General features: G+C 46.4%; 7 non-coding genes across 7 annotated transcripts; all 7 read left to right on the top strand.

The window, feature by feature from the left end:
- The first annotated feature begins 415 nt into the window (after nt 1-415).
- On the top strand, nt 416-606 carry LOC130299316 (U2 spliceosomal RNA). Its single transcript, XR_008850485.1, has one exon. It is a non-coding gene; the product is annotated as a U2 spliceosomal RNA (small nuclear RNA).
- Nucleotides 607-2,694: 2,088 nt separating this feature from the next.
- LOC130299315 (U2 spliceosomal RNA) lies at nt 2,695-2,885 on the top strand. Its single transcript, XR_008850484.1, has one exon. It is a non-coding gene; the product is annotated as a U2 spliceosomal RNA (small nuclear RNA).
- Nucleotides 2,886-4,963: 2,078 nt separating this feature from the next.
- On the top strand, nt 4,964-5,154 carry LOC130299313 (U2 spliceosomal RNA). The gene has a single exon (XR_008850482.1). It is a non-coding gene; the product is annotated as a U2 spliceosomal RNA (small nuclear RNA).
- Nucleotides 5,155-7,233: 2,079 nt separating this feature from the next.
- Nucleotides 7,234-7,424, top strand: LOC130299312 (U2 spliceosomal RNA). Its single transcript, XR_008850481.1, has one exon. It is a non-coding gene; the product is annotated as a U2 spliceosomal RNA (small nuclear RNA).
- A 2,083-nt stretch (nt 7,425-9,507) lies between these two features.
- On the top strand, nt 9,508-9,698 carry LOC130299311 (U2 spliceosomal RNA). The gene has a single exon (XR_008850480.1). It is a non-coding gene; the product is annotated as a U2 spliceosomal RNA (small nuclear RNA).
- A 2,068-nt stretch (nt 9,699-11,766) lies between these two features.
- Nucleotides 11,767-11,957, top strand: LOC130299310 (U2 spliceosomal RNA). The gene has a single exon (XR_008850479.1). It is a non-coding gene; the product is annotated as a U2 spliceosomal RNA (small nuclear RNA).
- A 2,084-nt stretch (nt 11,958-14,041) lies between these two features.
- Nucleotides 14,042-14,232, top strand: LOC130299309 (U2 spliceosomal RNA). The gene has a single exon (XR_008850478.1). It is a non-coding gene; the product is annotated as a U2 spliceosomal RNA (small nuclear RNA).
- Nucleotides 14,233-15,149: the final 917 nt, after the last annotated feature.

The following is a 15,149-nucleotide window of genomic DNA, read 5'->3' as shown; positions in this document are numbered from 1 at the left end:
GTCCAATGGGGTGCAGGCATGTCCTCTATGCTTACAGCTTCCCGTGGGTGTTGGTTTGATACCGTTTGGGGACAGCCAAGGAGGCATCTGCAGGCAACAAAGGTAGGTGTGTGCTTGTGTGTGTGTTTCCTATGCAGATCCTAAGCCCAGTGTCACATGCAAGTAGGAGGAGTAAGAAGGGTTCCTGGCAAATCCGGGTTATGGATTGCATTTAAAAAGGCCCCGTGGGAGTGCAATGGGCCCCTGTCTTGCTGCTTAGCAATAATGGTATGGGTTTAGGTTCTGCTGTGTGTACTGGTGGTTGACTGCCCCCCAGCCCAGAGTGTGCATGGAAAATTGTCTGGCAGCCTCCCTGACAGCAAGCAGTGATAGTGCCCATGAAGGGGACCTTGTTGGGCCCGCCCCTTTCACGGTTATCGCTTCTCGGCCTTTTGGCTAAGATCAAGTGTAGTATCTGTTCTTATCAGTTTAATATCTGATACGTCCCCTATCTGGGGACCATATATTAAATGGATTTTTGAGAACGGGGGCCGATTTCGAAGCTTGCTTCCGTCGCCCTATGCATTGACCCGATATGGCAGTATCTTCGGGTACAGTGCACCACCCCCTTACAGGGTTAAAAAGAAAGATTCCTACTTTCATTGCTACCTGCTTGCTGGCTAGCCAGCTAGCCAGCCCTGTGGGCCTTGCTGCTGCAGCCAAAAAACAAAAGGTGGTGCTGCTGCTGCTGCTTCTGCTGCTTCTGCTTGTGTCTGGCCGCTGTTGGAGCGTCCAGGCACAGGACTTCTGCTGCTGCTGACTAAATGGCCTCCTTAATTGGATCATTTGAGTAGCCAGCACACCTGTGCAGGTAGGGCATGACATGATAGGCAGCTGCCTTGATAGCGGGTGGGTGCTGAATGTTCCTAATTGACAAAATAAGATTAATGCTTATGAAGAAATATAAAATCTCATCCCTTCCCCAATATCGCGCCACACCCCTACCCCTTAATTCCCTGGTTGAACTTGATGGACATATGTCTTTTTTCGACCGTACTAACTATGTAACTATGTAACATAACATGGGGGGGGGGGGGGGGGTCTCCTGGCTGTTCACACAGGTGTGTCATTGCTGTACATTGACCATGCATTGCTTCTGTGGTATTGCAAAGGCAAAGACAAATGCTTCCAGCCATCCATTGCACTAATGGATTGGTCATCAGCTGGCTGTCTATGTCCCGCATCAATATAGACCAAAGTACAGAGGGTTAGGCTATGCTATTGTGCACCTACCTGATGCATCAGAAGGTGCGAGGCCCTTGCTAAATTCTGTGCACAGACTTTGAGATCTATACTTTAGACTGTATCTAAACCTGCTCCAACATGGACTGACATTCTGGCCTACTTTCAGCCGATGCGACTTGTCTGTCGCTGAACAGTCGCTTTTTATGTATTCAGCACCTATGTATAATGTTGTAAAAATGCTCTAGAAGCTAAAGTCGCAGAAATGTCACACATATTTGGCCTGCAACTTTCTGTGCGACAAATTCAGACAGGAAAAATCAGTATAAATCCTTAGAAAATTATCCCCCAGTGTCTCCATCTGCTGGCGGTATTGAATAAGCATTGCTGCACTGATGGGGTATGCATTAGACGAAAAAAAAGAAGAAAAAGAAGAATAATACGCCCAGAAAAGAGGCGAAAAGGAGAAAAACGTAAAAAAACGTGAAAAAAAAGTAAGAGGAAGAGAAGGGAAAAAAAGGTGGAAATGGGTTTAAAAGTGATTTCGGCGGAGAAATATATATATATATATATATATATATATATATATATATATATATACGCGCACACACACACATATATATAAACGTATTCTCCGTTGAGATATTGCAGCCGCTGCTGTGTCCAGGCCCAGGAGCCTTAGCACTGTGCTGTGATGTCACTCAATACCACTGACATCACTAGGTGTAAACAACATCTCTCCTTTGCTGTGTATGTGACTATGGAGCTGTTTGGTGATGTCGTCTATTATGGCCTTCATAGAAGCAACAGGAGATTGTTGCATCCATCTAGAACCCTCAGAACTACAGTGCTATGATGTCACTCACTTCCACAGGCCTTGCAGAGTGTAAACAACAACAACCCAGCTTTGTTGTGTATGTAACCATAGGGATTTGTGATGTCACCTAGAACCTTCACAGCAGCGACAGCTTTATGAGGAGCATCAGCACTGCTCTGCCTGAGCAGAACCATCACCGCCATAGGTTGTCAAATAACCCGGATTTAACCCACACAGGTAAGTCCAATGGGGTGCAGGCATGTCCTCTATGCTTACAGCTTCCCGTGGGTGTTGGTTTGATACCGTTTGGGGACAGCCAAGGAGGCATCTGCAGGCAACAAAGGTAGGTGTGTGCTTGTGTGTGTGTTTCCTATGCAGATCCTAAGCCCAGTGTCACATGCAAGTAGGAGGAGTAAGAAGGGTTCCTGGCAAATCCGGGTTATGGATTGCATTTAAAAAGGCCCCGTGGGAGTGCAATGGGCCCCTGTCTTGCTGCTTAGCAATAATGGTATGGGTTTAGGTTCTGCTGTGTGTACTGGTGGTTGACTGCCCCCCAGCCCAGAGTGTGCATGGAAAATTGTCTGGCAGCCTCCCTGACAGCAAGCAGTGATAGTGCCCATGAAGGGGACCTTGTTGGGCCCGCCCCTTTCACGGTTATCGCTTCTCGGCCTTTTGGCTAAGATCAAGTGTAGTATCTGTTCTTATCAGTTTAATATCTGATACGTCCCCTATCTGGGGACCATATATTAAATGGATTTTTGAGAACGGGGGCCGATTTCGAAGCTTGCTTCCGTCGCCCTATGCATTGACCCGATATGGCAGTATCTTCGGGTACAGTGCACCACCCCCTTACAGGGTTAAAAAGAAAGATTCCTACTTTCATTGCTACCTGCTTGCTGGCTAGCCAGCTAGCCAGCCCTGTGGGCCTTGCTGCTGCAGCCAAAAAACAAAAGGTGGTGCTGCTTCTGCTGCTTCTGCTTGTGTCTGGCCGCTGTTGGAGCGTCCAGGCACAGGACTTCTGCTGCTGCTGACTAAATGGCCTCCTTAATTGGATCATTTGAGTAGCCAGCACACCTGTGCAGGTAGGGCATGACATGATAGGCAGCTGCCTTGATAGCGGGTGGGTGCTGAATGTTCCTAATTGACAAAATAAGATTAATGCTTATGAAGAAATATAAAATCTCATCCCTTCCCCAATATCGCGCCACACCCCTACCCCTTAATTCCCTGGTTGAACTTGATGGACATATGTCTTTTTTCGACCGTACTAACTATGTAACTATGTAACATAACATGGGGGGGGGGGGGGGGTCTCCTGGCTGTTCACACAGGTGTGTCATTGCTGTACATTGACCATGCATTGCTTCTGTGGTATTGCAAAGGCAAAGACAAATGCTTCCAGCCATCCATTGCACTAATGGATTGGTCATCAGCTGGCTGTCTATGTCCCGCATCAATATAGACCAAAGTACAGAGGGTTAGGCTATGCTATTGTGCACCTACCTGATGCATCAGAAGGTGCGAGGCCCTTGCTAAATTCTGTGCACAGACTTTGAGATCTATACTTTAGACTGTATCTAAACCTGCTCCAACATGGACTGACATTCTGGCCTACTTTCAGCCGATGCGACTTGTCTGTCGCTGAACAGTCGCTTTTTATGTATTCAGCACCTATGTATAATGTTGTAAAAATGCTCTAGAAGCTAAAGTCGCAGAAATGTCACACATATTTGGCCTGCAACTTTCTGTGCGACAAATTCAGACAGGAAAAATCAGTATAAATCCTTAGAAAATTATCCCCCAGTGTCTCCATCTGCTGGCGGTATTGAATAAGCATTGCTGCACTGATGGGGTATGCATTAGACGAAAAAAAAGAAGAAAAAGAAGAATAATACGCCCAGAAAAGAGGCGAAAAGGAGAAAAACGTAAAAAAACGTGAAAAAAAAGTAAGAGGAAGAGAAGGGAAAAAAAGGTGGAAATGGGTTTAAAAGTGATTTCGGCGGAGAAATATATATATATATATATATATATATATATATATATATATATATACGCGCACACACACACATATATATAAACGTATTCTCCGTTGAGATATTGCAGCCGCTGCTGTGTCCAGGCCCAGGAGCCTTAGCACTGTGCTGTGATGTCACTCAATACCACTGACATCACTAGGTGTAAACAACATCTCTCCTTTGCTGTGTATGTGACTATGGAGCTGTTTGGTGATGTCGTCTATTATGGCCTTCATAGAAGCAACAGGAGATTGTTGCATCCATCTAGAACCCTCAGAACTACAGTGCTATGATGTCACTCACTTCCACAGGCCTTGCAGAGTGTAAACAACAACAACCCAGCTTTGTTGTGTATGTAACCATAGGGATTTGTGATGTCACCTAGAACCTTCACAGCAGCGACAGCTTTATGAGGAGCATCAGCACTGCTCTGCCTGAGCAGAACCATCACCGCCATAGGTTGTCAAATAACCCGGATTTAACCCACACAGGTAAGTCCAATGGGGTGCAGGCATGTCCTCTATGCTTACAGCTTCCCGTGGGTGTTGGTTTGATACCGTTTGGGGACAGCCAAGGAGGCATCTGCAGGCAACAAAGGTAGGTGTGTGCTTGTGTGTGTGTTTCCTATGCAGATCCTAAGCCCAGTGTCACATGCAAGTAGGAGGAGTAAGAAGGGTTCCTGGCAAATCCGGGTTATGGATTGCATTTAAAAAGGCCCCGTGGGAGTGCAATGGGCCCCTGTCTTGCTGCTTAGCAATAATGGTATGGGTTTAGGTTCTGCTGTGTGTACTGGTGGTTGACTGCCCCCCAGCCCAGAGTGTGCATGGAAAATTGTCTGGCAGCCTCCCTGACAGCAAGCAGTGATAGTGCCCATGAAGGGGACCTTGTTGGGCCCGCCCCTTTCACGGTTATCGCTTCTCGGCCTTTTGGCTAAGATCAAGTGTAGTATCTGTTCTTATCAGTTTAATATCTGATACGTCCCCTATCTGGGGACCATATATTAAATGGATTTTTGAGAACGGGGGCCGATTTCGAAGCTTGCTTCCGTCGCCCTATGCATTGACCCGATATGGCAGTATCTTCGGGTACAGTGCACCACCCCCTTACAGGGTTAAAAAGAAAGATTCCTACTTTCATTGCTACCTGCTTGCTGGCTAGCCAGCTAGCCAGCCCTGTGGGCCTTGCTGCTGCAGCCAAAAAACAAAAGGTGGTGCTGCTGCTGCTGCTTCTGCTGCTTCTGCTTGTGTCTGGCCGCTGTTGGAGCGTCCAGGCACAGGACTTCTGCTGCTGCTGACTAAATGGCCTCCTTAATTGGATCATTTGAGTAGCCAGCACACCTGTGCAGGTAGGGCATGACATGATAGGCAGCTGCCTTGATAGCGGGTGGGTGCTGAATGTTCCTAATTGACAAAATAAGATTAATGCTTATGAAGAAATATAAAATCTCATCCCTTCCCCAATATCGCGCCACACCCCTACCCCTTAATTCCCTGGTTGAACTTGATGGACATATGTCTTTTTTCGACCGTACTAACTATGTAACTATGTAACATAACATGGGGGGGGGGGGGGGGGTCTCCTGGCTGTTCACACAGGTGTGTCATTGCTGTACATTGACCATGCATTGCTTCTGTGGTATTGCAAAGGCAAAGACAAATGCTTCCAGCCATCCATTGCACTAATGGATTGGTCATCAGCTGGCTGTCTATGTCCCGCATCAATATAGACCAAAGTACAGAGGGTTAGGCTATGCTATTGTGCACCTACCTGATGCATCAGAAGGTGCGAGGCCCTTGCTAAATTCTGTGCACAGACTTTGAGATCTATACTTTAGACTGTATCTAAACCTGCTCCAACATGGACTGACATTCTGGCCTACTTTCAGCCGATGCGACTTGTCTGTCGCTGAACAGTCGCTTTTTATGTATTCAGCACCTATGTATAATGTTGTAAAAATGCTCTAGAAGCTAAAGTCGCAGAAATGTCACACATATTTGGCCTGCAACTTTCTGTGCGACAAATTCAGACAGGAAAAATCAGTATAAATCCTTAGAAAATTATCCCCCAGTGTCTCCATCTGCTGGCGGTATTGAATAAGCATTGCTGCACTGATGGGGTATGCATTAGACGAAAAAAAAGAAGAAAAAGAAGAATAATACGCCCAGAAAAGAGGCGAAAAGGAGAAAAACGTAAAAAAACGTGAAAAAAAAGTAAGAGGAAGAGAAGGGAAAAAAAGGTGGAAATGGGTTTAAAAGTGATTTCGGCGGAGTATATATATATATATATATATATATATATATATATATACGCGCACACACACACATATATATAAACGTATTCTCCGTTGAGATATTGCAGCCGCTGCTGTGTCCAGGCCCAGGAGCCTTAGCACTGTGCTGTGATGTCACTCAATACCACTGACATCACTAGGTGTAAACAACATCTCTCCTTTGCTGTGTATGTGACTATGGAGCTGTTTGGTGATGTCGTCTATTACGGCCTTCATAGAAGCAACAGGAGATTGTTGCATCCATCTAGAACCCTCAGAACTACAGTGCTATGATGTCACTCACTTCCACAGGCCTTGCAGAGTGTAAACAACAACAACCCAGCTTTGTTGTGTATGTAACCATAGGGATTTGTGATGTCACCTAGAACCTTCACAGCAGCGACAGCTTTATGAGGAGCATCAGCACTGCTCTGCCTGAGCAGAACCATCACCGCCATAGGTTGTCAAATAACCCGGATTTAACCCACACAGGTAAGTCCAATGGGGTGCAGGCATGTCCTCTATGCTTACAGCTTCCCGTGGGTGTTGGTTTGATACCGTTTGGGGACAGCCAAGGAGGCATCTGCAGGCAACAAAGGTAGGTGTGTGCTTGTGTGTGTGTTTCCTATGCAGATCCTAAGCCCAGTGTCACATGCAAGTAGGAGGAGTAAGAAGGGTTCCTGGCAAATCCGGGTTATGGATTGCATTTAAAAAGGCCCCGTGGGAGTGCAATGGGCCCCTGTCTTGCTGCTTAGCAATAATGGTATGGGTTTAGGTTCTGCTGTGTGTACTGGTGGTTGACTGCCCCCCAGCCCAGAGTGTGCATGGAAAATTGTCTGGCAGCCTCCCTGACAGCAAGCAGTGATAGTGCCCATGAAGGGGACCTTGTTGGGCCCGCCCCTTTCACGGTTATCGCTTCTCGGCCTTTTGGCTAAGATCAAGTGTAGTATCTGTTCTTATCAGTTTAATATCTGATACGTCCCCTATCTGGGGACCATATATTAAATGGATTTTTGAGAACGGGGGCCGATTTCGAAGCTTGCTTCCGTCGCCCTATGCATTGACCCGATATGGCAGTATCTTCGGGTACAGTGCACCACCCCCTTACAGGGTTAAAAAGAAAGATTCCTACTTTCATTGCTACCTGCTTGCTGGCTAGCCAGCTAGCCAGCCCTGTGGGCCTTGCTGCTGCAGCCAAAAAACAAAAGGTGGTGCTGCTGCTGCTGCTTCTGCTGCTTCTGCTTGTGTCTGGCCGCTGTTGGAGCGTCCAGGCACAGGACTTCTGCTGCTGCTGACTAAATGGCCTCCTTAATTGGATCATTTGAGTAGCCAGCACACCTGTGCAGGTAGGGCATGACATGATAGGCAGCTGCCTTGATAGCGGGTGGGTGCTGAATGTTCCTAATTGACAAAATAAGATTAATGCTTATGAAGAAATATAAAATCTCATCCCTTCCCCAATATCGCGCCACACCCCTACCCCTTAATTCCCTGGTTGAACTTGATGGACGTCTTTTTTCGACCGTACTAACTATGTAACTATGTAACATAACATGGGGGGGGGGGGGGGGGTCTCCTGGCTGTTCACACAGGTGTGTCATTGCTGTACATTGACCATGCATTGCTTCTGTGGTATTGCAAAGGCAAAGACAAATGCTTCCAGCCATCCATTGCACTAATGGATTGGTCATCAGCTGGCTGTCTATGTCCCGCATCAATATAGACCAAAGTACAGAGGGTTAGGCTATGCTATTGTGCACCTACCTGATGCATCAGAAGGTGCGAGGCCCTTGCTAAATTCTGTGCACAGACTTTGAGATCTATACTTTAGACTGTATCTAAACCTGCTCCAACATGGACTGACATTCTGGCCTACTTTCAGCCGATGCGACTTGTCTGTCGCTGAACAGTCGCTTTTTATGTATTCAGCACCTATGTATAATGTTGTAAAAATGCTCTAGAAGCTAAAGTCGCAGAAATGTCACACATATTTGGCCTGCAACTTTCTGTGCGACAAATTCAGACAGGAAAAATCAGTATAAATCCTTAGAAAATTATCCCCCAGTGTCTCCATCTGCTGGCGGTATTGAATAAGCATTGCTGCACTGATGGGGTATGCATTAGACGAAAAAAAAGAAGAAAAAGAAGAATAATACGCCCAGAAAAGAGGCGAAAAGGAGAAAAACGTAAAAAAACGTGAAAAAAAAGTAAGAGGAAGAGAAGGGAAAAAAAGGTGGAAATGGGTTTAAAAGTGATTTCGGCGGAGAATATATATATATATATATATATATATATATATATATATATATATACGCGCACACACACACATATATATAAACGTATTCTCCGTTGAGATATTGCAGCCGCTGCTGTGTCCAGGCCCAGGAGCCTTAGCACTGTGCTGTGATGTCACTCAATACCACTGACATCACTAGGTGTAAACAACATCTCTCCTTTGCTGTGTATGTGACTATGGAGCTGTTTGGTGATGTCGTCTATTATGGCCTTCATAGAAGCAACAGGAGATTGTTGCATCCATCTAGAACCCTCAGAACTACAGTGCTATGATGTCACTCACTTCCACAGGCCTTGCAGAGTGTAAACAACAACAACCCAGCTTTGTTGTGTATGTAACCATAGGGATTTGTGATGTCACCTAGAACCTTCACAGCAGCGACAGCTTTATGAGGAGCATCAGCACTGCTCTGCCTGAGCAGAACCATCACCGCCATAGGTTGTCAAATAACCCGGATTTAACCCACACAGGTAAGTCCAATGGGGTGCAGGCATGTCCTCTATGCTTACAGCTTCCCGTGGGTGTTGGTTTGATACCGTTTGGGGACAGCCAAGGAGGCATCTGCAGGCAACAAAGGTAGGTGTGTGCTTGTGTGTGTGTTTCCTATGCAGATCCTAAGCCCAGTGTCACATGCAAGTAGGAGGAGTAAGAAGGGTTCCTGGCAAATCCGGGTTATGGATTGCATTTAAAAAGGCCCCGTGGGAGTGCAATGGGCCCCTGTCTTGCTGCTTAGCAATAATGGTATGGGTTTAGGTTCTGCTGTGTGTACTGGTGGTTGACTGCCCCCCAGCCCAGAGTGTGCATGGAAAATTGTCTGGCAGCCTCCCTGACAGCAAGCAGTGATAGTGCCCATGAAGGGGACCTTGTTGGGCCCGCCCCTTTCACGGTTATCGCTTCTCGGCCTTTTGGCTAAGATCAAGTGTAGTATCTGTTCTTATCAGTTTAATATCTGATACGTCCCCTATCTGGGGACCATATATTAAATGGATTTTTGAGAACGGGGGCCGATTTCGAAGCTTGCTTCCGTCGCCCTATGCATTGACCCGATATGGCAGTATCTTCGGGTACAGTGCACCACCCCCTTACAGGGTTAAAAAGAAAGATTCCTACTTTCATTGCTACCTGCTTGCTGGCTAGCCAGCTAGCCAGCCCTGTGGGCCTTGCTGCTGCAGCCAAAAAACAAAAGGTGGTGCTGCTGCTGCTGCTTCTGCTGCTTCTGCTTGTGTCTGGCCGCTGTTGGAGCGTCCAGGCACAGGACTTCTGCTGCTGCTGACTAAATGGCCTCCTTAATTGGATCATTTGAGTAGCCAGCACACCTGTGCAGGTAGGGCATGACATGATAGGCAGCTGCCTTGATAGCGGGTGGGTGCTGAATGTTCCTAATTGACAAAATAAGATTAATGCTTATGAAGAAATATAAAATCTCATCCCTTCCCCAATATCGCGCCACACCCCTACCCCTTAATTCCCTGGTTGAACTTGATGGACATATGTCTTTTTTCGACCGTACTAACTATGTAACTATGTAACATAACATGGGGGGGGGGGGGGGGGTCTCCTGGCTGTTCACACAGGTGTGTCATTGCTGTACATTGACCATGCATTGCTTCTGTGGTATTGCAAAGGCAAAGACAAATGCTTCCAGCCATCCATTGCACTAATGGATTGGTCATCAGCTGGCTGTCTATGTCCCGCATCAATATAGACCAAAGTACAGAGGGTTAGGCTATGCTATTGTGCACCTACCTGATGCATCAGAAGGTGCGAGGCCCTTGCTAAATTCTGTGCACAGACTTTGAGATCTATACTTTAGACTGTATCTAAACCTGCTCCAACATGGACTGACATTCTGGCCTACTTTCAGCCGATGCGACTTGTCTGTCGCTGAACAGTCGCTTTTTATGTATTCAGCACCTATGTATAATGTTGTAAAAATGCTCTAGAAGCTAAAGTCGCAGAAATGTCACACATATTTGGCCTGCAACTTTCTGTGCGACAAATTCAGACAGGAAAAATCAGTATAAATCCTTAGAAAATTATCCCCCAGTGTCTCCATCTGCTGGCGGTATTGAATAAGCATTGCTGCACTGATGGGGTATGCATTAGACGAAAAAAAAGAAGAAAAAGAAGAATAATACGCCCAGAAAAGAGGCGAAAAGGAGAAAAACGTAAAAAAACGTGAAAAAAAAGTAAGAGGAAGAGAAGGGAAAAAAAGGTGGAAATGGGTTTAAAAGTGATTTCGGCGGAGAAATATATATATATATATATATATATACGCGCACACACACACATATATATAAACGTATTCTCCGTTGAGATATTGCAGCCGCTGCTGTGTCCAGGCCCAGGAGCCTTAGCACTGTGCTGTGATGTCACTCAATACCACTGACATCACTAGGTGTAAACAACATCTCTCCTTTGCTGTGTATGTGACTATGGAGCTGTTTGGTGATGTCGTCTATTATGGCCTTCATAGAAGCAACAGGAGATTGTTGCATCCATCTAGAACCCTCAGAACTACAGTGCTATGATGTCACTCACTTCCACAGGCCTTGCAGAGTGTAAACAACAACAACCCAGCTTTGTTGTGTATGTAACCATAGGGATTTGTGATGTCACCTAGAACCTTCACAGCAGCGACAGCTTTATGAGGAGCATCAGCACTGCTCTGCCTGAGCAGAACCATCACCGCCATAGGTTGTCAAATAACCCGGATTTAACCCACACAGGTAAGTCCAATGGGGTGCAGGCATGTCCTCTATGCTTACAGCTTCCCGTGGGTGTTGGTTTGATACCGTTTGGGGACAGCCAAGGAGGCATCTGCAGGCAACAAAGGTAGGTGTGTGCTTGTGTGTGTGTTTCCTATGCAGATCCTAAGCCCAGTGTCACATGCAAGTAGGAGGAGTAAGAAGGGTTCCTGGCAAATCCGGGTTATGGATTGCATTTAAAAAGGCCCCGTGGGAGTGCAATGGGCCCCTGTCTTGCTGCTTAGCAATAATGGTATGGGTTTAGGTTCTGCTGTGTGTACTGGTGGTTGACTGCCCCCCAGCCCAGAGTGTGCATGGAAAATTGTCTGGCAGCCTCCCTGACAGCAAGCAGTGATAGTGCCCATGAAGGGGACCTTGTTGGGCCCGCCCCTTTCACGGTTATCGCTTCTCGGCCTTTTGGCTAAGATCAAGTGTAGTATCTGTTCTTATCAGTTTAATATCTGATACGTCCCCTATCTGGGGACCATATATTAAATGGATTTTTGAGAACGGGGGCCGATTTCGAAGCTTGCTTCCGTCGCCCTATGCATTGACCCGATATGGCAGTATCTTCGGGTACAGTGCACCACCCCCTTACAGGGTTAAAAAGAAAGATTCCTACTTTCATTGCTACCTGCTTGCTGGCTAGCCAGCTAGCCAGCCCTGTGGGCCTTGCTGCTGCAGCCAAAAAACAAAAGGTGGTGCTGCTGCTGCTGCTTCTGCTGCTTCTGCTTGTGTCTGGCCGCTGTTGGAGCGTCCAGGCACAGGACTTCTGCTGCTGCTGACTAAATGGCCTCCTTAATTGGATCATTTGAGTAGCCAGCACACCTGTGCAGGTAGGGCATGACATGATAGGCAGCTGCCTTGATAGCGGGTGGGTGCTGAATGTTCCTAATTGACAAAATAAGATTAATGCTTATGAAGAAATATAAAATCTCATCCCTTCCCCAATATCGCGCCACACCCCTACCCCTTAATTCCCTGGTTGAACTTGATGGACATATGTCTTTTTTCGACCGTACTAACTATGTAACTATGTAACATAACATGGGGGGGGGGGGGGGGTCTCCTGGCTGTTCACACAGGTGTGTCATTGCTGTACATTGACCATGCATTGCTTCTGTGGTATTGCAAAGGCAAAGACAAATGCTTCCAGCCATCCATTGCACTAATGGATTGGTCATCAGCTGGCTGTCTATGTCCCGCATCAATATAGACCAAAGTACAGAGGGTTAGGCTATGCTATTGTGCACCTACCTGATGCATCAGAAGGTGCGAGGCCCTTGCTAAATTCTGTGCACAGACTTTGAGATCTATACTTTAGACTGTATCTAAACCTGCTCCAACATGGACTGACATTCTGGCCTACTTTCAGCCGATGCGACTTGTCTGTCGCTGAACAGTCGCTTTTTATGTATTCAGCACCTATGTATAATGTTGTAAAAATGCTCTAGAAGCTAAAGTCGCAGAAATGTCACACATATTTGGCCTGCAACTTTCTGTGCGACAAATTCAGACAGGAAAAATCAGTATAAATCCTTAGAAAATTATCCCCCAGTGTCTCCATCTGCTGGCGGTATTGAATAAGCATTGCTGCACTGATGGGGTATGCATTAGACGAAAAAAAAGAAGAAAAAGAAGAATAATACGCCCAGAAAAGAGGCGAAAAGGAGAAAAACGTAAAAAAACGTGAAAAAAAAGTAAGAGGAAGAGAAGGGAAAAAAAGGTGGAAATGGGTTTAAAAGTGATTTCGGCGGAGAAATATATATATATATATATATATATATATATATATATATATATACGCGCACACACACACATATATATAAACGTATTCTCCGTTGAGATATTGCAGCCGCTGCTGTGTCCAGGCCCAGGAGCCTTAGCACTGTGCTGTGATGTCACTCAATACCACTGACATCACTAGGTGTAAACAACATCTCTCCTTTGCTGTGTATGTGACTATGGAGCTGTTTGGTGATGTCGTCTATTATGCCTTCATAGAAGCAACAGGAGATTGTTGCATCCATCTAGAACCCTCAGAACTACAGTGCTATGATGTCACTCACTTCCACAGGCCTTGCAGAGTGTAAACAACAACAACCCAGCTTTGTTGTGTATGTAACCATAGGGATTTGTGATGTCACCTAGAACCTTCACAGCAGCGACAGCTTTATGAGGAGCATCAGCACTGCTCTGCCTGAGCAGAACCATCACCGCCATAGGTTGTCAAATAACCCGGATTTAACCCACACAGGTAAGTCCAATGGGGTGCAGGCATGTCCTCTATGCTTACAGCTTCCCGTGGGTGTTGGTTTGATACCGTTTGGGGACAGCCAAGGAGGCATCTGCAGGCAACAAAGGTAGGTGTGTGCTTGTGTGTGTGTTTCCTATGCAGATCCTAAGCCCAGTGTCACATGCAAGTAGGAGGAGTAAGAAGGGTTCCTGGCAAATCCGGGTTATGGATTGCATTTAAAAAGGCCCCGTGGGAGTGCAATGGGCCCCTGTCTTGCTGCTTAGCAATAATGGTATGGGTTTAGGTTCTGCTGTGTGTACTGGTGGTTGACTGCCCCCCAGCCCAGAGTGTGCATGGAAAATTGTCTGGCAGCCTCCCTGACAGCAAGCAGTGATAGTGCCCATGAAGGGGACCTTGTTGGGCCCGCCCCTTTCACGGTTATCGCTTCTCGGCCTTTTGGCTAAGATCAAGTGTAGTATCTGTTCTTATCAGTTTAATATCTGATACGTCCCCTATCTGGGGACCATATATTAAATGGATTTTTGAGAACGGGGGCCGATTTCGAAGCTTGCTTCCGTCGCCCTATGCATTGACCCGATATGGCAGTATCTTCGGGTACAGTGCACCACCCCCTTACAGGGTTAAAAAGAAAGATTCCTACTTTCATTGCTACCTGCTTGCTGGCTAGCCAGCTAGCCAGCCCTGTGGGCCTTGCTGCTGCAGCCAAAAAACAAAAGGTGGTGCTGCTGCTGCTGCTTCTGCTGCTTCTGCTTGTGTCTGGCCGCTGTTGGAGCGTCCAGGCACAGGACTTCTGCTGCTGCTGACTAAATGGCCTCCTTAATTGGATCATTTGAGTAGCCAGCACACCTGTGCAGGTAGGGCATGACATGATAGGCAGCTGCCTTGATAGCGGGTGGGTGCTGAATGTTCCTAATTGACAAAATAAGATTAATGCTTATGAAGAAATATAAAATCTCATCCCTTCCCCAATATCGCGCCACACCCCTACCCCTTAATTCCCTGGTTGAACTTGATGGACATATGTCTTTTTTCGACCGTACTAACTATGTAACTATGTAACATAACATGGGGGGGGGGGGGGGGTCTCCTGGCTGTTCACACAGGTGTGTCATTGCTGTACATTGACCATGCATTGCTTCTGTGGTATTGCAAAGGCAAAGACAAATGCTTCCAGCCATCCATTGCACTAATGGATTGGTCATCAGCTGGCTGTCTATGTCCCGCATCAATATAGACCAAAGTACAGAGGGTTAGGCTATGCTATTGTGCACCTACCTGATGCATCAGAAGGTGCGAGGCCCTTGCTAAATTCTGTGCACAGACTTTGAGATCTATACTTTAGACTGTATCTAAACCTGCTCCAACATGGACTGACATTCTGGCCTACTTTCAGCCGATGCGACTTGTCTGTCGCTGAACAGTCGCTTTTTATGTATTCAGCACCTATGTATAATGTTGTAAAAATGCTCTAGAAGCTAAAGTCGCAGAAATGTCACACATATTTGGCCTGCAACTTTCTGTGCGACA

The sequence above is a fragment of the Hyla sarda genome, unplaced genomic scaffold (assembly GCF_029499605.1).
Source record: "Hyla sarda isolate aHylSar1 unplaced genomic scaffold, aHylSar1.hap1 scaffold_1045, whole genome shotgun sequence".
NCBI lineage: Eukaryota > Metazoa > Chordata > Amphibia > Anura > Hylidae > Hyla > Hyla sarda.
Note: the sequence above shows the minus strand (reverse complement) of the source record. Positions and strands in the feature narration are given on the sequence as shown.